Source organism: Theropithecus gelada, chromosome 16 (assembly GCF_003255815.1).
Source record: "Theropithecus gelada isolate Dixy chromosome 16, Tgel_1.0, whole genome shotgun sequence".
Classification (NCBI taxonomy): Eukaryota; Metazoa; Chordata; class Mammalia; order Primates; family Cercopithecidae; genus Theropithecus; species Theropithecus gelada.
Window position 1 is genome coordinate 9,056,800 of NC_037684.1, and position 22,460 is coordinate 9,079,259.

The 22,460-nt window shown below is 41.5% G+C and overlaps 1 protein-coding gene and 1 pseudogene across 3 annotated transcripts in view; one reads left to right on the forward strand and one right to left on the reverse strand.

The window, feature by feature from the left end:
* Positions 1–22,460, reverse strand: part of RFFL (ring finger and FYVE like domain containing E3 ubiquitin protein ligase) — an 80,978-nt gene that overhangs the window by 48,494 nt on the left and 10,024 nt on the right. The window contains exon 1 of one of the 3 annotated variants that reach the window (XM_025361414.1): positions 4,787–5,063. The exons of the other annotated variants lie outside the window; for them this stretch is intronic. The gene's annotated coding sequence lies outside the window, so the exon portion shown is untranslated. Of the gene's footprint in view, positions 1–4,786; positions 5,064–22,460 lie in introns of those variants that run through there. 3 annotated transcript variants of the gene reach the window in all.
* LOC112609065 lies at positions 19,793–20,090 on the forward strand (annotated as a pseudogene).

Below are 22,460 nucleotides of genomic sequence, written 5' to 3' on the forward strand. Positions count from 1 at the left end.
TGCCTCAGCCTCCCAAGCAGGTAGGATTACAGGTGCCCGCCACCACGCCTAGCAAATTTTTGTATTTTCAGTAGAGATGGGTTTTCACCATGTTGGTCAGGCTGGTCTGGAACTCCTGACCTCAGGTGATCCACCCACCTCGGCCTCCCAAAGTGCTGAGATTACAGGCATGAGCCACCATGCCTGGCCATTCTATATAGGTTTATGAGTGATGAGAGACCAAGAAAAAGAACTCACAGAGAACCAGGATATCCCAGCCAACAGCTAGCTCCAGAGGTATAGACCTGTGCAGCCATCTTGGATCCTACAGCTCAATCAGCATCATATGGGGCAAAAAAAATATGTCCTCCTTTCCTGAATTACTAACCACAAAATCATAGACAATAAAATGGTTGTCATGTTATGCCACCAAAAGTCTTTGGGTAATTTGTCACACAATAGACAACTGAAACAGTCAGAAATTCAACACTCTCTTGGGCAGTCATTCAAACATTTCCCCACTTTGATGATCAAAAAACTCTTTCTCGTACTCATCAAAATTGCTCCTCCTTCAATTTAAGACCATTTCCTCTTAAATCTTTGAAGTTCATGAAGAATAATTAATAAAAATCCCCCTGGCAAAAACTATTCTTGTATTCGAAGATGATAATCAAGCTCTCCCTTAGCTTTTTCTTCTCCAGGCTAAAATCTTTCCCCCCTTTTTTAAACTTAAAATGATAAGACCTATTTTTCAACCTTTTAATCATTTTAATTATCCTCTCAAGTATGAGGGGACCAAAATTGAATGTCACATGCCAATATCTAACAGAGATTATTTCCTAGCTCTAATGGTTCATCTTTCTATAATGGAATTTCTCATAGTCCCAAATATGGCATTTTAGCACTCCAAAAATTGTGAAGTGATCTACAAAGTTACTTACTTACTATAACTATAAAAGGTTTTCTGCTCTTAACACTCAGCTTACTCCATTTTGGGATGACTGCTTTCACTCACCAGCCTGGTTTGACGCTCCACTAGGGCAGCAGGTTTTCACAACTTCCAGATATTTGAAGTATAATAGAAAAACTTGAGAGGTTGGAGTGGGCGCACCATTAATTTCAGTCAAGGTCTCTAACCACAACCAGGGCCTTCCCATAGGTCAGGCAGGTTCTGAGCACCTCCTCCTCCTACCTTGATGATAAAGTGGCCTTGTAAAAGGCAAGACCGTTAGCACTTGCCTATCGAGCAAAAGCACCATTTCTGTGGAACCTGATAGAGTATATTTAACTACTACATTAAGAGACAAACCAGTTGCTTAATGCAGTGTAAGAACCATGTTTTCTCTCTGAGTCTTACCTGAAAGTAAGTATGCTTTGGTATCATCAGACTAGCTTTATAATCACTGGTAAAATAGGGATAATAAATAAAGCCTACCCAACACAAATAAAACCATATGAGGGAAATAATTTTGTAAAACACCATGAAAATGTTGTAATATTGTCGGACTAGATCTCAGCAAGCCCTTTAAATCTTCAAATTAACTTTGAATGATTACTTGACGGTTGCAGGTAACATACAAAGTAAGCAGCCATGGGCTCATGTTCATCAAATAGGAATAAAAAACCATGCCATCTAACAAAAAAGCTTATGGATTTTCTAATATTGCACAGAATAATGGTTTGACCCTGGAGATCCAGGTCAGCCACTCTCTCTGATGGTGTCAAGCTCTAGTCCAGGGATACCAAATTGAGTCAAGGAACTCAACAGTCTAGTGGAAGAGACAGACAGTGCTGTCTGTCAGAAAAGACAGAGAAGTCAGAGAAGAGGCATATATGAACTAAGTGTCCTGAGGGATGAGTATCTTGCCAGCTGGAGAAGGGAGAGTCCACTGGGAAAAGGCAGAGTCCTAAAAGACATGGTATATCCAGGGAATGTTAAAATGAGAAGTTCAGTGAAGCTGGAGAGGAGAGAAATGGCCAGGGGAGAGGGAGATAAGATGGTTAACAGCAACATGTAGGAAAGAATCCAACTGTGAAAGGTTTTAGAAGTCAAGCTAAGTGGAAAACAGAACAAATGGAACCTTAAATGAAAAGATTAGATGTTGACTTTTAAAAGATAACTTAGGGGCCGGGCGCGGTGGCTCAAGCCTGTAATCCCAGCACTTTGGGAGGCCGAGACGGGCGGATCACGAGGTCAGAAGATCGAGACCATCCTGGCTAACACAGTGAAACCCCGTCTCTACTAAAAAAAATACAAAAAACTAGCCGGGCGAGGTGGCGGGCGTCTGTAGTCCCAGCTACTCAGGAGGCTGAGGCAGGAGAATGGCGTAAACCCAGGAGGCGGACCTTGCAGTGAGCTGAGATCGCGCCACTGCACTCCAGCCTGGGCGACAGAGCGAGACTCCGTCTCAAAAAAAATAAAAAAATTAAAAACAAAAAGATAACTTAGGCAATAATATGGAGAAGATAGGAGCAAGGTAAGACTTATGGTGGAGTGGCCATTTGATAAGGGTCTGAACTAGGAGTTACAAACTCAAATTCCTAGAGGCAATGCAGACAAAATGCTAAGTCTTCAGTGTGTAAGATGTCAGAAGATGGTGGTATCTGTACTGTTTGAAGAGTACAGGCCCTCTCCCTGATGGTGCCTAAAAGTATTCACACACAAAATTTTAAGCCCTTAGGCTGATTGACAGATTTTTGAGATGGAGTCTCCTGTGCCTTGGCTGGAGTTCAGCAGCACAATCTCGGCTCACTGACACCTCCGCCTCCTGGGTTCAAGCAATTCTCTTTCCTCAGCCTGCCAAGTAGCTGGTACCACAGGCACTGGCCACCATGCTTGGCATTTTTTTTTTTTTTTTTTTTTTTTTAAATAGAGACAGGGTTTCAACATGTTGGCCAGGATGGTCTCAAACTCTCTCTCCTTTTTTCTTTTTCTTTTTTTTTTTTTTTTGATATAGAGTCTCACTGTTGCCCAGGCTGGAGTACAGTGGTGTGATCCTCACTCACTGCAACCTCCACCTCCTGGGTTCAAGCAGTTCTCCTGCTTCAGCATCCTGAGTAGCTGGGATTACAGGTGCCACCACGCCCAGCTAATTTTTTGTTGTTAGTAGAGATGGGTTTTCACCATGTTTGCCAGGCTGGTCTCAAACTCCTGACCTCAGGTTATTCACCCACCTCGGCCTCCCAAAGTGCTGTGATTACAGGTATGAGCCACCATGCCCAGCCTGATTTTAATTGTCCAGTTTTGACCTCTAGTAAATTAAGGCAATGACAGTGTGAATGAAGAAAAGCCACACATCAAACAGTACTCCAATAAAATCAACAGGGTTTAGCACATTTAAAGATGTGAAACTAAAAAGAATGAATAGGGCTGGGCACAGTGGCTCATGCCTGTAATCCCAGCACTTTGGGAGGCCAAGGCAGGTGGATCACGAGGTCAAGAGATCAAGTCCATCCTGGCCAACATGGTGAAACCCTGTCTCTACTAAAAATACAAAAATTAGCTGGGCGTGGTGCCACATGACTGTAGTCCCAGCTACTCAGGAGGCTAAGGCAGGAGAATCACTTGAACCCGGGAAGCAGAGGTTGCAGTGAGTTGAGATCGTGCCACTGCACTGCAGCCTGGGCGACAGAGCAAAACTCCATCTCGGGGAAAAAAAAAAAACAAGAGTCGATAAGAGGATCGGAGTTGAGAAAGTACAGTACAGGATCTTGCTCATTCTACCCTTACTGAGAACCTACTATGTGCAACGTACCATGGATACAATTCTAACAAAGCAGACTCTGATTCTCAATACATACTATGATTGGAGTAAATACCAGGTTCTCCTGAGTACTCACCTAGCCCTGGTAAGTAAGAAGAGGCTTTGTGGAAGAGGTGACTTCTAGGCTGAAACCAGCTGGCCAGATTAAGCTTGGGGAAGGTGTGTAAAAGAAGGCGTATATGTGCTACGGTCTGAGGTGAAAGAGAACATGGGCATTTGTTGGAATTATAAGGAGCAGAAACGTAATTTTGAAGGTGACGACCACCTAGAGATATCATAGTCTGATTAGGTGAAGGGTTCAAAAGTTTGGAGATGAAAAGCAGGAAGGAGACAGGGTAGCAGCCTAGTAGAATTAGAAATGAGGAGGTTCTTCCTATTAATTCAGAAAGGAATACAGGAACAAACTCACGGGTAAGACAGTGTTCTCTACAACTCCTATTTAGTTATTAGGAAGGCAACCAAATGCCTTCGCTTCTTTTCCTTTAACAATGGCTTAGTTTGACTAAAGTGTTTCTCATAAGACACACAAAAAAAAAACAAAATACAAGAGCAAACGATGGATAAAGCTGTAAACCTAACGTTTTACTTTTCTAAGATTTATATAATCAGTGGTTTAATTGGACCTAACGCCACATCCAGAACCCAAATGAAAGAAAACTTCTGGCCGGGCGCAGTGGCTCACGCCTGTAATTCCAGCACTTTGGGAGGCTGAGGAGGGTGGGTCACCTGAGCTCCGGAGTTCGAGACCAGCCTGACCAACACGGCGAAAGCCTGTCTCTACTAAAAATACAAAATTAGCTGGGCATGGTGGCACACACCTATAATCCCAGCTACTTGGGAGGCCAAGGCAGGAGAATCACAACCCAGGAGGTGGAGGTTGCAGTGAGCTGAGATCGCGCCATTGCACTCCAGCCTGGGCAACAAGAGTGAAACTCTGTCTCAAAAAAAAAAAAAACCTGACTCACTTCTGAAGACAGGATTTTCCCAGTTTCTAATGCAGCTTCATCTAGCTAATGAAATTTAAGAAAACAGTCTGAGGCTACCCGATTTTGCCAGTTTCAAAACATTGCCACGAGAGAAAGCAAGCTGTCTCTAGTTCCTGTGGCTGAGGTCGTTGGAGCCATGTTCAGATGAGATCATCGCAGGAACCAAGAGCAGTGGCTTTCATGCGAAGTGAATGGTGCCGCCTGGGGATGTATCTTTGGTAAGCAAGATTGCAACAGAGCAGGGAGTTGACTCAGGACAGTGCTGACTCATGCTGGGCAAAACTTGTATTTCCCAAACAACTCAGCCTGAACCAACCGCAATTAACTGCAACCTAGGAAAGAAGAGGCACCCCACTGATTGTTTTAAATCAAGTGCTGATTACTGGGGGCAGGTAAACCTCATTCCCCCACTGCTGGTAATCTGGCCACCTCCAGAGCCCTTACCCAAAAAGTTCCAGTGGCCAGTTTCTAAAATTCCATCTGAGAACAGGCTGGGGCTGGGGTCAGCAAGATTACTGAACATAGCAGGTTCACAGCTCTGAAGATTTCCCCAGGAGGCTGATAAAGAAGTCACTTTGCATTTACAAATTAGAACATCTGGGTCAGTGGACTCAGGGAACTTGCCCAGTCATCATTAGCCAGTCAAATCATTAGGGTGAATTTTTGTCAGTTCTAACCAGGCTCATTGTTCTTTTTTCCCACTAGGCCTCCTCTGACCTCTCTATTTCTTTAGACAACTCAAGTTCTCTCATTAAGATAGACATACTGGAATTTTTTTTTTAATCAGCTGCCACATTCTCTATGCTAAAGCCAAATCATCCACCATCACACCTACTGGATGCATAGCGAATATAGAAGTCTATGAAAATCACCTTAATACTTGCTCTGAAAAGAGAAATCCCTAAATTTATGTCAATTCTCATTTATTAGCCTGCTTATTTAAAAAAAATTAATTCTAGAATAACTGGCTCATCATCAGCTATTAATTATTGAATTTGCCCTGACAGGCTAGAATTGACATTGGTGTCATAAAAAAAAAAAAAAAAAAAAGACAAAGTCCTTCCTTTCTGTGTGCTTTAATTTGACAAGAGAGAAACTAAAGTTCCTATTAGATCCTTCTGTTTCCTGCTTAAAATGTATGACAGTTCCCCACGACCATCAGCTATTTCTTGGCAGGGCATTTGAGGTAGGTCTCACAGGGCATGAACTCTGGATGTAGCTGCCAACTCAGCTTGTCATTCAATAATGTTAGGTTAATTAAAATGTACGTGCAGACAGAATTTGGGTTTAAAAACTATACTACTTAATACTATTCCTTTTCAAGGGGCTAGTTTTAAAAAGTTATTTATCCAACTCACTTAATTCTCCTTAATTACATTATTCCAGTAGGATAGCCATGCTGAGCTTTTATAAGGTATTATAAAATGTTTCCTGTTTTATTCCCTCCCCTTCAGTGTTTTCCTTTCAGAAAACGGCTTTGTTTAAAGAAGTTTCCTTATAGTACATGTTAATTAGTCCTTTCCAAATGATAAACACATCTTTACAGAAGCTGACAACCATTATCTCTTCAACCACACTTTAAAAAAATATTTCTGCAGTTGATGATAAGTTACAAATTCTAGTATGAAACAACTCTCAAGGTACGGACAAACATGGAACCTCCTTCAGAAAAAAAAATGATTAGAAAAGGTCCTGATCTGTTCTATATTTGTGAACTTTAAATAAAAAAGAGGGCTGGGCACGGTGGTTCACACCTATAATTGCAGCACTTTGGGAGGCCGAGGTGGGCGGATCACCTGAGGTCAGGAGTTCAAGACCAGTCTGACCAACATGGAGAAATCCCCACCTCTACTAAAAATACAAAATTAGCTGGGTGTGGTGGCATGTGCCTGTAATCCCAGCTACTTGGGAGGCTGAGGCAGGAGAATCCTTTGAACCCAGGAGGCAGAGTTTGCAGTCAAGGAAGGAAGGAAGGAAGGAAGGAAGGAAGGGAGGGAGGGAGGGAGGGAGGGAGGAAATCCAGACAGTACTATACCCAGGAGGCAGATACGAACTATATGAAGAGCAGACTGAAGGCCAAAGGCATGGAACTCCCAACTTGACTAAGAGAAACACCATTGAGCAAGTGAGCAGAGCTGCTGCAGCTTATCATTCCCCTCTTTGGGATTCTGATACAGTTTTAACCAACTTCCCCAAATTATGGCCACACTCCAGCCTAGTTCCTCCTTTTAAACTGGAAAGGTTGAGGATTACATTTTAGAGCTTAAAAAGGTACTTATTTGAACTAGTGGTTTCAGGCACTGGAGGTTTTATGAGGTTATCTGAAAATTATGAGAATATGAGGCTATGGAAGAAATAATAACTGTGACTTTCTGATTAAGTTTCTTCAATACATTATTTTAAAATTAGCCAGGCATGATGGCATACACCTCTAACCCCAAATACAAGGGAGGCTGGGGCAGGAGAATTGCTTGAACCCAGGAGACGGAGGTTGCAGAGCCGAGATTGCGCCTCTGCACTTCAGCCCAGGCGACAGAAGGAGACTCTATCTCAAAACAAAAAACAACAGAAACAAAAAATACGTTATTTTAAAACTCAAGTAACTTAGCACCCAAAACTATTTATACTTTTTTTAATAGGGTGGTCCCAACAGATATTTAATGATTGTGCATATGTGTGCCTGCCCACTGTTGCACTTGAACAGAAATATGTGATGTCATTGACATCCTAGATTTACTTTCTTTTCTGCAATAGATCTTGACATTATAAACAATAAGCAGGTTTCAAAAGAGAAATTGAAATACCCATTTCTCAGGGTTCTGTAGTCTTCCAAATCCATAGAAAATTACCAAATACATACGGAAGATCTGGGAGGATGCACATGGCGGGGAAAGAACTGTAATGGGAATAAAGATCAAAGAGCTATGTTTAGCTTTGTCCAAATTACCCCCAAAAATTCAGTATATAAATTTTTTTTACAACAAGCATATATTCAAATATGATTTGGTAGTTTAAAATTCAGTTAAAATTTTAAACTTTGTATCGCTTACAAACTACTTTACTCTCACTTCACACTCTTTCCTCTCAACATCTCCCTTTTATTTACTTCCCTACCCCCAGCATCCTAAATGATACTGCACATTTCTTGTTTTTAACAAAATTAATCTTACTTGTGTCCACATCCTTTTTCTAACTGAGAAGTCGGTGAATGGATAAACGCACATTTCCAGGAACCAGTGCCTGTCTCACCTTGTTGATAATTAATGACTGCCAAATTCTAATCTTTGGTGTTCAGGAACCTTACAACCTTTTTTTCCTTTTTTTTTTTTTTTTTTTTTTTTTAACTATAGAATATACTATTTAAGAAAAACAATATGATGGCAACCAAACATTTATCATCTAATAAATCACAGAAGTTAAGCATGAAAAATGAAGTAAACTTTATGATACTCAACAATTAATTCTAGGGGTACTTAAGAATCAACAGGGGTGCTTACTGAAAACGAACATTTCCCATCCCAGTCCCTCAGACACTCTGAATTAGCAGACATGGAGGGAGGCCGCAGAAACTGAATTTTTTTTTTTTGAGACAGAATCTCCCTCTCGTCGCGCAGGCTGGAGAGTAGTGGCACAATCTCAGCTCTCTGCAACCTCCACCTCCGAGCTTCAAGCAATTCTCCTTCCTCAGCCTCCCGAGTAGCTAGGATTATAGGCGTGTGCCACCATGTCTGGCTAATTTTTGTATTTTAAGTAGAGACAGGGTTTCGCCATGTTGGCCGGGCTGGTCTCAAACTCCTGACCTCAGCTGATCCACCTGCTTCAGCCTCCCAAAGTGCTAGGATTACAGGCTTGAGTCATCATGCCCGGTCAAAACTGAATTTTTAATCAGTACCTCTCTCTTCCAAGCCTTTTTTTTTTTTTTTTTGAGACAAGAGTCTTATTCTGTCGCCCAGGTTGGAGCTCAATGTGGCACAATCTCTCGGCTCACTGCAACCTTCGCCACCAGGTTCAAGCAATTCTCCTGCCTCAGCCTCTCAAGTAGGTGGGATTACTATGCACCACCACGCCAGGCTAATTTTTGTATTTTTAGTAGAGACGGAGTTTCGTCATGTTGGCCAGGCTGGTCTTGAACTCCCAGCCTCAAGTGATCTGCCTGTCTCAGCCTCCCAAAGTGCTGGGATTATAGGTGTGAGCCACTGTGCCCGGCCTTCCAAGCAATTCTGACACAGATGGGTCTTGAATCATGTTTTGAGAAAAAGGACACAGCTATGTTCCCTAAGCACTGTTTAGAGTAAAATGAAAAACAGTTTTTTCAAAGACTGAACAGTAGTCACACTGAGCAGGTCCTACACATAAGTCCCCTCACCCACAAGAACCACAAAAAATGTAACAAACTATATTTACTTTGTTGGTTGGACCATTATTTTCTTCAAACCTTCAGAGACAATTATCCTAACTACCATTAAGGATTTCACCTGTCACCCACAGTCTTGCTATGCTGAGACATTTTCACACCTGGATGCAATACAAGGGGCTTAATGGAATTTTTATGGCTAAAAATTAAAGTTCACTTGACTCAACAGAATAGTCAAATAAAACAAAGGAGAAAACCTCCCCCAAGGAACAGGTTGAAAGTAGAGGCTTTTGACTTCCTGATGAGCCAATTTTGTCCAGAAATTCAAACCATGGGATGCTATAAAGCTCATATGTCTTGAGAGTGCCCAAATGTCAACTTATCGCCAGAGCATCAGCCAGTGCAGGCTTACTGTAACATTTGGAAGCACAAACCTGCTGTATAAAATGGACTCTCCTGGGAGATGGAGGCTGTCACCATGGCAGAGATCATTCCGTCTTGGGGCCAGAAGGACCAGGCAGTCCCTTTAATCTTTAACGAGCCACTTTCACATTTAGATACAGGAACTGGCACTGCATGAGGCTCAACCTGCTTCACAGCACTTTGCTGCAAAACAACCCCCCAGTTGCATGAGGGCATGCTAACCCAGTCTGTCCCCACTGGTACAGTTACCAGAATCTATTCTATAATGCAATTGTGAGTACTTTATTATCCACTATGGTATAATACTTCATAGCTCAGAAAAGGTATCCAATATCAAGAGGCTAGCAACTGCCTACCTCAGGCACAATGAAATACTAGGTTCCTGAGTTAGTAATTGAAAAAGTAGCAAACATGCAGGAAAGAATCCAGAGGGGTCAGGACCCAGCCTGAGGACCCGATGACAAGACTGGGAGAAAGGAAGTCAGCAAGAAGTTAGCAACATGACCAAACTGCTATCTTGGGCAGCTCATTTCAGAAACCCAGCAACAGAAATCTTCGAACCATTTGATAGGTATATAATTTTCTATATAAGGCTATTTCTTAGGTTTTTTTTGTTTTGCTTTTGTTTTTTTCCTTGAGCAGCCAATACAGAAGAAGGGCAGGGAAAAGACCCCTGTCATCAAATTCCATCACCTAAACTCTAATAGCCTCATAATGTAAGTGACTTAGCAGGCTCATGTCCTATTACTACCTCGCCCCAGTAACCATACTCTCAGAAAAAAGATTCTGTAATTCAACTCTGCAGATTACCTGAATTCAAAATATACCTCTGAATTCATCTCTTCTCCTAATACACACACTCACATGCTCTGTCTCCCTGACACACATGCCCTGCCTCCAATAAGTCAAACTTCCTAAATGTCTACCCTGGTTTCCACTAATAATGCCCCAAGATTAACTTACCTTTGTTCATGTCCCCAAGTCTAGGGGGCCTTTGTCAACACGTGTTTCATCTTGAAGAGTGATTTCTAGCCAAGTAGATAAGATTACCTGTTCACCTACAGTTAATATTCAACCTGGTTTCTGCAGGCTATAGAAATAAAAGGATACAACTGCACAGCTTGAATGTCCCATCAACGTAATCAAAGTAATGGAAGAAGGAGAGAAGGCAGAAGGAGAGATTTCAAAATAAAGACTGAACTGTGCACTTCAGTAGTACTTAGGAAAACACTCCATCTGACTAAGCAGCTGATGAGTAGACAAATACCCAAAGGACTGTGCATTCTCTGAAGATTATTGTGCTCACAGTTCCCACTTCTCCCAAGGTTCTGCAAGAGATCACATCATAAAATCAGCCTTCCATTATTTATAATAAAGTGCATAGATGCATCCTAACATCCAGTATTCTACTGATTTACTCACAAACAAAGCTAAAACCTTATTTCAACTCAAACCCCTGTAACAAGGAAGAAAACGTATTTTCTTTAGGTCTTTCAAAGGTACCTCTCTCATCCCTTTTATAACAGAACAGACAAGGGTTGGAGAAAGGAACCCAAAGCTCCATCCCAGGTCCTAAATGCTTAAAAAAACTCACATTAAAAAAATGTCCCATAATACACTACCCATTTGAAAAAAAGCACTGTGAACAGCAGGGGGGAATATATATTTAGATATATATGATAGATACGCACATACACACCGAGAGAGGGAGAGAGACAACACGCACGTGCAAAAGAGCGAGCAAGCATGCACACATATACTTAACAAGTCTAAAACCATTTAATAACAGTTATTCCTAGTAGGAATGGGGGTCTAACTTCTGCTTTATGCTACTTCAGCTGGTTTTGTTTTGTTTTGTTTTTCTGAGACGGTTCTCACTCTGTTGCCCAGGCTGGAGTGCAGTGGTGTGATCACAGCTCACTGCAGCCTTGACCACCCTGGCTCAAGCAATCTCCCACCTCAGCCTCGCGAGTAGCTGAGATCACTGGTGCATGCCACCATGCCTGGCTAATTCTTTCATTATTTGTAGAGATGGGGTCTCAATATCTTTCCCAGACTGATCTCGAACACCTAGGCTCAAGCAATCCTCCTGTCTCGACCTCCCAAAGTGCTAAGATTATAGGTGTGAGCAGTTTAAGTTAATCGTATTAGAAATAAAGTACCTAAGACCACTTGATAATATAAACCAAAACAATTTGAAAAAGGTTTTAGGGCTTTTGGAAGCCAAATTTTGAGTACATTTAAAGCTACAGTCATGGAGGCAAATGTATAAAAAATTAACAAGAAATTCAGAGTTTTGAAATTGTATTATTTGTCTACGGGCAATACTGTACTAGGAGTGCTATGCTATCTATTGCTGGATAAAAAGAGTTCATCTAGGGCCTTGCTGTCAAGGAAACCATGGCAGGGGTGCTAAAAAGCCAGTCAGCAGACCATTGTGACACTGTATGGAGGCAGATTCATCCAGAGAGCTAAAAATACAACTCAAAAATCATCTATCTTGGTACCAGTACCATGCTGTTTTGGTTACTGTAGCCTTGTAGTATAGTTTGAAGTCAGGTAGCGTGATGCCTCCAGCTTTGTTCTTTTGGCTTAGGATTGTCTTGACAACGCGGGGTCTTTTTTGGTTCCATATGAACTTTAAAGCAGTTTTTTCCAATTCTGTGAAGAAAGTCATTGGTAGCTTAATGGGGATGGCATTGAATCTATAAATTACCTTGGGCAGTATGGCCATTTTCACAACATTGATTCCTCCTATCCATGAGCATGGTATGTTCTTCCATTTGTTTGTGTCCTCTTTTATCTCACTGAGCAGTGGTTTGTAGTTCTCCTTGAAGAGGTCCTTTACATCTCTTGTAAGTTGGATTTCTAGGTATTTTATTCTCTTTGAAGCTATTGTGAATGGGAGTTCATTCATGATTTGGCTCTCTGTTTGTCTGTTACTGGTGTATAAGAATGCTTGTGATTTTTGCACATTGATTTTGTATCCTGAAGGCTACAGTAACCAAAATAGCATGGTACTGGTACCAAAACAGAGATATAGACCAATGGAGCAGAACAGAGCCATCAGAAATAATACCACACATCTACAGCCACCTGATCTTTGACACACCTGACAAAAACAAGAAATGCAGAAAGGATTCCCTGTTTAATAAATGGTGCTGGGAAAATTGGCTAGCCATAAGTAGAAAGCTGAAACTGGATCCTTTCCTTACTCCTTATACGAAAATTAATTCAAGATGGATTAGAGACTTAAATGTTAGACCTAAAACCATAAAAACCCTAGAAGAAAACCTAGGTAATACCATTCAGGAAATAGGCATGGGCAAGGACTTCATGTCTAAAACACCAAAAGCAATGGCAACAAAAGCCACAACTGACAAATGGGATCTAATTAAACTTAAGAGCTTCTGCATAGCAAAAGAAACTACCATCAGAGTGAACAGGCAACCTACAGAATGGGAGAAAATTCTTGCAATCTACTCATCTGACAAAGGGCTAATATCCAGAACCTATAAAGAACTCAATCAAATTTACAAGAAAAAAACAAACAACCCCATCAAAAAGTGGGCAAAGGATATGAACAAACACTTCTCAAAAGAAGACATTCATACAGCCAACAGACACATGAAAAAATGCTCATCATCACTCACCATCAGAGAAATGCAAATCAAAACCACAATGAGATACCGTCTCACACCAGTTAGAATGGCAATCATTAAAAAATCAGGAAACAACAGGTGCTAGAGAGGATGTGGAGAAATAGGAACACTTCTACACTGTTGGTGGGACTGTAAACTAGTTCAACCATTGTAGAAAACAGTGTGGCGATTCCTCAAGGATCTAGAACTAGAAATACCATTTGACCCAGCCATCCCATTATTGGGGATATACCCAAAGGATTATAAATCATGCTGCTATAAAGACACATGCACACATATGTTTATCGCGGCACTATTCACAATAGCAAAGACTTGAAATCAACCCAAATGTCCATCAGTGACAGACTGGATTAAGAAAATGTGGCACATACACACCATGGAATACTATGCAGCCATAAAAAAGGATGAGTTTGTGTCCTTTGTAGGGACATGGATGCAGCTGGAAACCATCATTCTCAGCAAACTATCGCAAGAACAGAAAACCAAATACCACATGTTCTCACTCATAGGTGGGAACTGAACAATGAGATCACTTGGACACAGGAAGGGGAAGATCACACACCGGGTCCTATTGTGGGGAGGGGAGAGAGGGGAGGGATAGCATTAGGAGATATACCTAATGTAAATGATGAGTTAATGGGTGCAGCACACCAACATGGCACATGTATACATACGTAACAAACCTGCATGTTGTACACATGTACCCTAGAACTTAAAGTATAATAATTTAAATAAATAAATAAATAAATACCTCCTATCTTTGTCAGTCAAATCAGTTTTACTAAGTAATCTGATGAACTTAAAAACCAGATATAACACCTATTAGAATGGCTAAAATTAAAAATGGTGGCCGGCACAGTGGCCCATCCCTGTATTCGCAGCACTTTGGGAGGCCACGGCAGGTGAATTGCCTGAGGCCAGGAGTTTGAGACCAGCCTGGCCAACAGGGTGAAACCCAGTCTCTCCTAAAAATACAAAAAATTAGCCAGGTATGGTGGCACGTGCCTGTAGTCCCAGCTACTCGGGAGGGTGAGGCAGGAGAATGGCTTGAACCTGGGAGGCAGAGGCTGCAGTGAGTCAAGATTATGCCACTGCACTCCAGCCTGGGCTATAGAGCAAGACTCCATCTCAAAAAAAAAAAAAAAAAATTTTAAAATGATGACAATATCAAATGCTGGTGAGGATGCAAAGAAACTGGATCTCATATACTGCTGGTGAGACTGTAAAATGGTACAGCAACTCTGGAAAAGAATTTAGCAATTTTGGCCTGGTGCAGTGGCTCACACCTGTCATCCCAGCACTTTGGGAGGCTATCATGGGCAGATCACTTGAGGTCAGGAGTTCAAGACCAGCCTGGCCAACATGGTGAAACTCCATCTCTACTAAAAATACAAAATTTGGTTGGTAGTGGTGGTGCACACCTGTAGTCCCAGCTACTTGGGAGGCCGAGGCAGGAGAATTGCTTGAACCCAGGAGGCAGAGGTTGCAGTGAGCTGAGATCACACCACTGCACTCCAGCCTGGGTAAAGGAGTCAGTGAGACTCTGTCTCAAAAAAAAAAAAATAGTTTAGCAATTTCTTTGGAAAACTGAACATACACTTACCTTAAGAACCAGCAATTTCATTCCTGGATGCTTAGCCCAAAGAAATTAAAACTTGAGTCCATACAAACACCTGTACACAAATGTTCATTATGGCTTCATCTGTAACAGCCCCAAACTGCTAACAACTAAAATGCCCTTCAGGTGAATAGTTAAACAGCCTGTGGTACATACACACCATGGAATACTACTCAGCGATAAAAGGAACAAACTATTGCTGCCACACAATAACTTGGATGGAGGGTGTGACACTAAGTGAAAAATGCTGGGTTCAAGACCAGCCTGGGAAACACAGTGAGACCCATCTCTACAAAAAATACATTCGAGGCTGGGCACAGTGGCTCACACCTGTAATACCAGCATTTTGGGAGGCCGAGGCGGACAAATCACTTGAGCTCAGGAGTTCAAGATCAGCCTGGGCAACATGGTGAAACTGTCTCTACAAAAAATACAAAAATTAGGTGGGTGTGGTGGCGTGCACCTGTAGTCCCAGCTACTTAGGAGGCTGAAGTGGGAGGATGGCTTGAGCTAGGGAAGCAGAGGTTGCAGTAAGCTGAGATCACGCCACTGCACTCCAGCCTGGGCGGCAGAGTCAGACACTGTCTCGAAAAAATAAATAAAAATAAATAAATAAATAAATAAAAAACAAGTTCCAATTGTTCTATGCGTATAAAAGTAAAAAACAAAAAACCCAGTCTTAAAAGGTCACATACTGGGTCACATATTGTTATGATTCCATTTCCATCATATTTCTAAAATGACAAAATTATAGAGATACCAAACAGATTACTGTTTGCCAGAGATTAGAACAGTAGGGAAAAAGGATATGTGTGATAATAAAGGAGTAGCACAAGGGGGATCTTTGTGGTGGTAGAAGAGTTACACAAATTCATACATGTGATAAAATGGCACAAAACTACACACACACACACAAGCGCACACACACAGAGCACTGTGTCAGTTTCCTGGTTTTGATATTGTACTATGGTTAAATGAGACATAACCACTGGGAGAAAAATGGGTGAAGGGTACATGGGAACTGTGTAGTGTATCTGCAACTTCCTGTGAATCTTTAATTACCTAAAAATAAAGTATTAAAAAAAAAAGTGGCCGGGCGTGGTGGCTCACGCCTGTAATCCCAACACTTTGGGAGGCCGAGGCAGGTGGATCACCTGAGGTTGAGAGTTCAAGACCAGCCTCACCAATATGGAGAAACCCCGTCTCTACTAAAAATACAAAATTAGCCAGGCGTGGTAGTGTGCATCTGTAATCCCAGCTACTCAGGAGGCTGAGGCAGGAGAATCGCTTGAACCCGGGAGGCAGTAGTTGCAGTGAGCCGAGATCGTGCCATTTCACTCCAGCTTGAGCAACAAGAGTGAAACTCCCTCTCAAAAAAAAAAAAAAGTGCAATTATTCAGTCAACTGTCCAGCCCCTATGGGGAACTAAAAAAGGTGAAAAGTTTATAAAGTATAGCATGTTTCGTACTCTTTTGCAGTCTCTACTATGCAGGAGAGATTATTATTTAAGCATAGATTGGTTGTTGGCCCAACTACCTGAAATATATTTAGGCACTACCTGTGCCCCATTCATCACAATATTTTTATCAAGCCTCACCAAAGCCATGAGTAATGGGCCAGAAGGCTGCAGAAGTAACCAGTCCAGAATGAATGAACTCTCACTACAATTTTAGCTCAGCAGACAGTGCCTGCTATCAGAAACATCCAAAAACCACAGCAGTTAGACAAATAAGTTGTGAAAGATGTGGTTTCCAGGTAAGATATGTGACAGGCTTCTTACTGCAAATAGTTTTTCTTACTAAAGAAGTAAGACTGGTGGGAGAGATGGTGGAAAAATGAAAATAATCCTTCTTCTATGATTCTCTGGGCCCATCTTCACAGGACTTCATATGTAGTGAAGGCAGAATATTTGTCTCAAGCACAGATAACCAGCTTTTACTTTCTACACTGACTCAGGCTTCTTACTGAAAATGGTATATCACCATTTATTCCACTAACATCGCTTACAAGATGAGGCCCTATGGGGCACTAACATCTATGTATCTTATGGAGAATTCAATTCATTGGGAAGGCCTATTGACAAACAGGAAGACCCCCCACCCCCAACACACACACACACACACACACAAATAAAAATAAAAAATAACCACCAGTGAACTCTTCTCTAACCCAATGCTTTATTTATTTAGCCAAATGTGCTTTTAAGGGAAACTGACTTAAATATCAAAAACATTTACAATTTTAGAATAAACTATAAAACATCCTTCAGCACTAGCAAAACTAAAACTAATAAACCAATTAACAAGTACTGCTAATATCATTTTTAAATCGTATTCCACACAAGTAGGCCCATTAAAAAAGAATAGTTTTATGAATAAAAAACTATTTAAGAATTAAAAAGTGATGTTAGTGGAATAATGGTGAAACACCATTTTCAGTAAGAAGCCTGAGTCAGTGTAGAAAGTAAAAGCTGGTTATCTGGGCTTGAAGCAAATATTCTGCCTTCATTACATATGAAGTCCTGTGAAGATGGGCCCAGAGAATCATAGAAGGATTGTTTTCATTTTTCCACCATCTCTCCCACCAGTCTTCTTCTTTTGTAAGAAAAACTATTTGCAGTAAGAAGCCTGTCACGTATCTTACCTGGAAACCATATCTTTCACAACTTATTTGTCTTAACTGCTGTGGTTTTTGGATGTTTCTGAGAGCAGGCACTGCTTGCTGAGCTAAAATTGCAGTGAGCGTTCATTCATTCTGGACTGGTTACTTCTGCAGCCCACATATTTGTAAAGACTTATTCAAAAGGTAATCATCCTGATGGAGTGTGAGGCAGCTGCCACCCAGTAGTTGACAGCTCAACATTTACAGCTGGAATGCTTCAGTTCCAACACTGTGTGGCTTTGGGCCCCCTTTAATTTCTCTGTGCGGCATTTTCACATCTGTGGAACAGAGATAACACCTACACACCTCATAGGATGGTTCGGAGGATTAAACATGTTAATACAGCAAAGTCCCTGGCACCTGGAGAGCACATAATAACTGTTGGTAATTTTCATAAAGGTAAACTATGGCACAAAGAGAAGTATCACACAGCAAAAGAAGTGCCAGACTTTTGATAAGTCTTACACAAATTCTCCCACACTTTTAGACAAGAAGACTTCCCCTAACTGCCACTGAAGAATGCATACAATTTCATTCAGAAAAAGCATCATCTGACACAGTGGAATGAGGGACACAAATCCTGCTGAGCATGCCCATTGCTTCCCTAGCTCCTGTGCCCAACACACAATTTTAATAGGAAACGGGATTGTTTGTAAAGACAGTTTTATAACATCTGTCACCAAACAACAGTGAAGTTCAAAGTGAAAATTCAAGATTTCACATAGCAGGCAGAGGGACTTTCAAAAACATCTATCCTTTCGCTCCTGTTCCCCATCCCTCTTTCCTAATCAAGGTTATAATAACCCAAGCCCTCTGTAAGCTGGCACACAAGCTAACAACATGCTACCCTGCTGAATAGTCATCAAGGAGGAAAGAAAGGCCCAGGGGGCTGCTACATTTCCATAAACCTCTCATCCTTAGTTAAAAAGGTAAATTTGTTCTAGAGATGCTTAAAGAAAAAACACTTGACTGTCATAACCTAGACACATGCAATAGCTTTCTCCCATTTCTAGTTTTGTCAACTATTCAGGGAACGACCATCCACATTTTTGGAAACAGAAACAAATTGTTTCCAAAAGTGTTAAGCAGTGCTTGTCCAAAGGCCCCCATATAGCTAGTAATTTAGACAGCTGTGTTAGGAGCCACAGAAGCTGCATTTTCTAACCAGTATTGCTTGTGAACAATTGAAACTTTCTCCAGTGCAAAGTCCATACACAGGAAGCAGTGTTCTCCAAAAACATTCAAACAGTTTCATTATTGTTTAACTACCAAAATAACAGCTCCAATAATCTATCAAGTTTGACATTTCACCCAGCTAAGCAATTAAACCAGAACGAAAAGCATGCATGGAGAGATTTGCCCGCCTGCTCCAAATCAACACTAATTTTGACATTATAACCACAAAAACTAATAATGCATCCTCGTAGACTATTCACAAAAGGCTTCTAAAAAGCAAACACAAAAGTGTCTCAAAGAAATTGCACACCCCTAAATTTTATTTTCTGTCTCCCATCCTTAAGCATCTCAACTCTAAGTTACAGGCCAAGAAGTTAGAAACTCCTTTCCAGTATTTAGTCAAAAGAGGGGACTATGCCTCCCAATACAACTACCCAATGCAAATTCTATCAATTTATCCTTTTTTTTTTTTTTCTGGAGACAGGTCTCCCAGGTTGGAGTGCAGTGGCATGATCTTGGCTCACTGCAATCTCTGCCTCCTATGTTGAAGGGATTCTCCCGCCTCAGCCTCTCGAGTAGCTGGGACTACAGGCGCGTGCCACCACACCGGCTAATTTTTGTGTTTTTAGTAGAGATGGAGTTTCACCATGTTGGCCAGGCTGGTCTCGAATTCCTGACCTCAAGTGATCCACCCACCTCAGGCTTCCCAAAGTGTTGGGATTATAGGCATGAGCCACCACGCCTGGCCTCAATTTATTCTTAAATATACTAAAGCTTGGCTACTGTGGACACATTGCCTATAGGGTAGCCCTGCTCTGCAAGGAGCAGTAATTTTAAAAATAATAGTAAAAAGGCCAAGCGTGGTGACTCATGCCTGTAACTGCAGCACTTTGGGAGGCCAAGGCGGGTGGATCACCTGAGTTCGGGAGTTCAGGACCAGCCTGACCAACATGAAGAAACCCCATCTACTAAAAATACAAAATTAGCCGGGTATGGTGGCGCATGCCTATAATCTCAGCTACTCAGGAGGCTGAGGCAGGAGAATTGCTTGAACTCGGGAGGCGGAGGTTGTGGTGAGCCAAAATGGCACCATTGCACTCCACCCTGGGCAACAAGAATGAATCTCCGTCTCAAATAATAATAATAATAAAAACAGTAACAGAAACAAGATGATGAAGGGAACATCATCATTTGGAAAGTGTCACAATAAGACACAACAAGGCCTAACACCTTCAGAAGTCAACCTGTGGCAAATGTGGCTATGCTGCCAAGCGCAAGAGGAAGTATAACTGGAGTGCCAAGGCTAAAAGACAAAATACCACTGGAACTGGTCAAATGAGGCACTTAAAAGTTGTATGCAGCAGATTCAGGCATGGATTCTGTGAAAGAACACCACCTAAACCCAAGAGGGTAGCTGCTGCGGCATCCAGTTTATCTTCAGAATTTCAACAAACAGTCATGCAATAAATGTTCTAGTTTAAAAAAAAAAAACTAATTATATATATTAAAGGTAAATGTTCCTTAACTAATCCCTAAGTATTATCAACTTTGGTTCTGACCTAGGAAATCACTAAGTCATGAAACTTCTCTCCCCAGGTAGGAATGGGAGTTATCAGATGGTAGCTTGAGTTACAGGTGGGATGAGGAAGAAAATGATCAAGGACCCCTGATATCAAGTTCCTAAGATGTCCTAAGAACCACCTAGAATAACGCTATTCAAAGTGTGTATGTGTCAGACTGCTGGAGGCCCATTCATGTCAAGGTAAACACAGAAAATCACAGTAAGCATTTAGAAACTTTTCCAGCACTTGACATTGCTGTGACATCCAAGCGCATGATTTTTCTGGTGATTCATTTTTCTTGTACTTTACAAAATTATTGGTTGGCAACAGATTAGGAGTGGAGGGAAACCCTTATAAAGCTGGTCCTTCGCCACAGATAGTTTAAGAAGCACAATCTTCTCACACTATGAAGTGCCAATTCAGTCATTATTGTTCTGAAGGAATCAAAGTACTTTTGCCCTCATTATCTTATAGCTTCTGATTTAAAGGCAATTAGATAAACCAGCAAGGAGGCACCATGGTATAATCCAAGCTTGATCAACCCACGGCCTCTGGGCCCAACACAAATTCATAAACTTTCATCAGCTATCATTAGTGTCAGTGTATTTTATGTGTGGCCCAAGACAATTCTTCTTTCAGTGTGGCCCAGGGAGGCCAAAAGATTGCACACTCCGGACTATAATCTAATGGAAAGAGCGCCAATCCACAGTAGTCAGCCAACCTAACTTCTGGTTTGCAAGAGCCAAATAACTAACTGAATATCCTAGGTAAGTCTGAGTCTCTTGACTGTTCTGCACTTTAAATTCCTCGTCTGCAAAATAATAGCAATTCTCAATCTTTTTTTTTTTTTTAATGTGTGGTTCTTTCTCACAGAAATTCTTTCTCCAAGTGGGGTCTGCAGATAAGCTACATCAGAATCCCACATCTCTATCCCAAACACTTTGATTCTGTAGGACTGGGCTAGGAACCAGGAATCTAATTTTTACAAGCACCTAGGAGATTTTTGATCCATACTAAAATTTAAGATCTATTGCAGTAAGCATATAACCTTACCAAAGACTTTAGGGGAAAAAAAAAGTCACAATTTGTATGTAATCTCCAATAAAGAAGTTATTTGATTTTTATTATTTTTTTCTGGAGACAGGGTCTCACTCTGTTGCCCACGCTAGAGTACAGTTGTGCAACCAAAGTTCATAACCTCAAACTCCTGGACTCAAGCAATCCTCCCAGCTCAGACTCCTGAGTAGCTGAGACTGCAGGCGCACACCACCACATCTGGCTAATTGTATGTATTTTTTTGGAGACAAGGTTTTGCTATGTTGCCCAGGCTGGCCTTGATCTCCTGGACTCAAGTGATCTGCCTGCCTTGGCCTCCCAAAGTGCCAGAATTACAGGCATGAGCCACCACGCCCGGCCCAGAAAACACATTTTAATATGCTTTCATAATATGTGTAATATACATAACAGCAAATTTCCATTTTTCCCCATCTTAAAAAGTGATAGGCCAGGTGCAGAGGCTCACACCTGTAATCCCAGCACTTATCCCAACACTTTGGGAGGCCGAGGCAGACAGATCGCTTTAGGTCAGGAGTTCGACACCAGCCTGGCCAACATGATGAAACTCCATCTCTACAAAAATTACAAAAATTAGCTGGATGTGGTGGCGTGCATCTGTGGTCCCAGCTACTCAGGAGGCTGAGATGGGAGAATCACATGAATCCAGGAGGCAGAGGTTGCAGTGAGCCAAGATGGCACCACTGCACTCCAGCCTGGGTGACAGAGTGAGACTCTCAAAAAAAAAAAAAAAAAAGTGATGTTTGATAGGGAAGGATCAACTGTATATCAAAACGCACAAACATTTAACCAGTGGCATCAAAAACTGCTTTCCTGACATGATATTCAGAACTCGAATATGGTATATCGATCCCTCCCAAATAAAACTAGAGGCTTATTTTTATGTTTGTGTTCCTGGGATTACAGGCATGCACTACCATGCCATGCCTGGCAAATTTTTGTATTTTTAGTAGAGATGAGGGTTTCACCCTGCTGGGCAGGCTGATCTCAAACTCCTGAACCCAAGTGATCCACCCACCTTAGCCTCCCAAAGTGCTGGGATTACAGGCGTGAGCCATCGCCCGACCTGTTTGTGTTGCTTCTAAAATGACAATATAAGGAGAAAGATTTCAGTCTGCTTTGTGCTAGCATTTCCACAAATAACAATGCAGTTATAGATAGCCTGTATCTCAAATAAAAACCAAATTAGTTAGTAATTGCC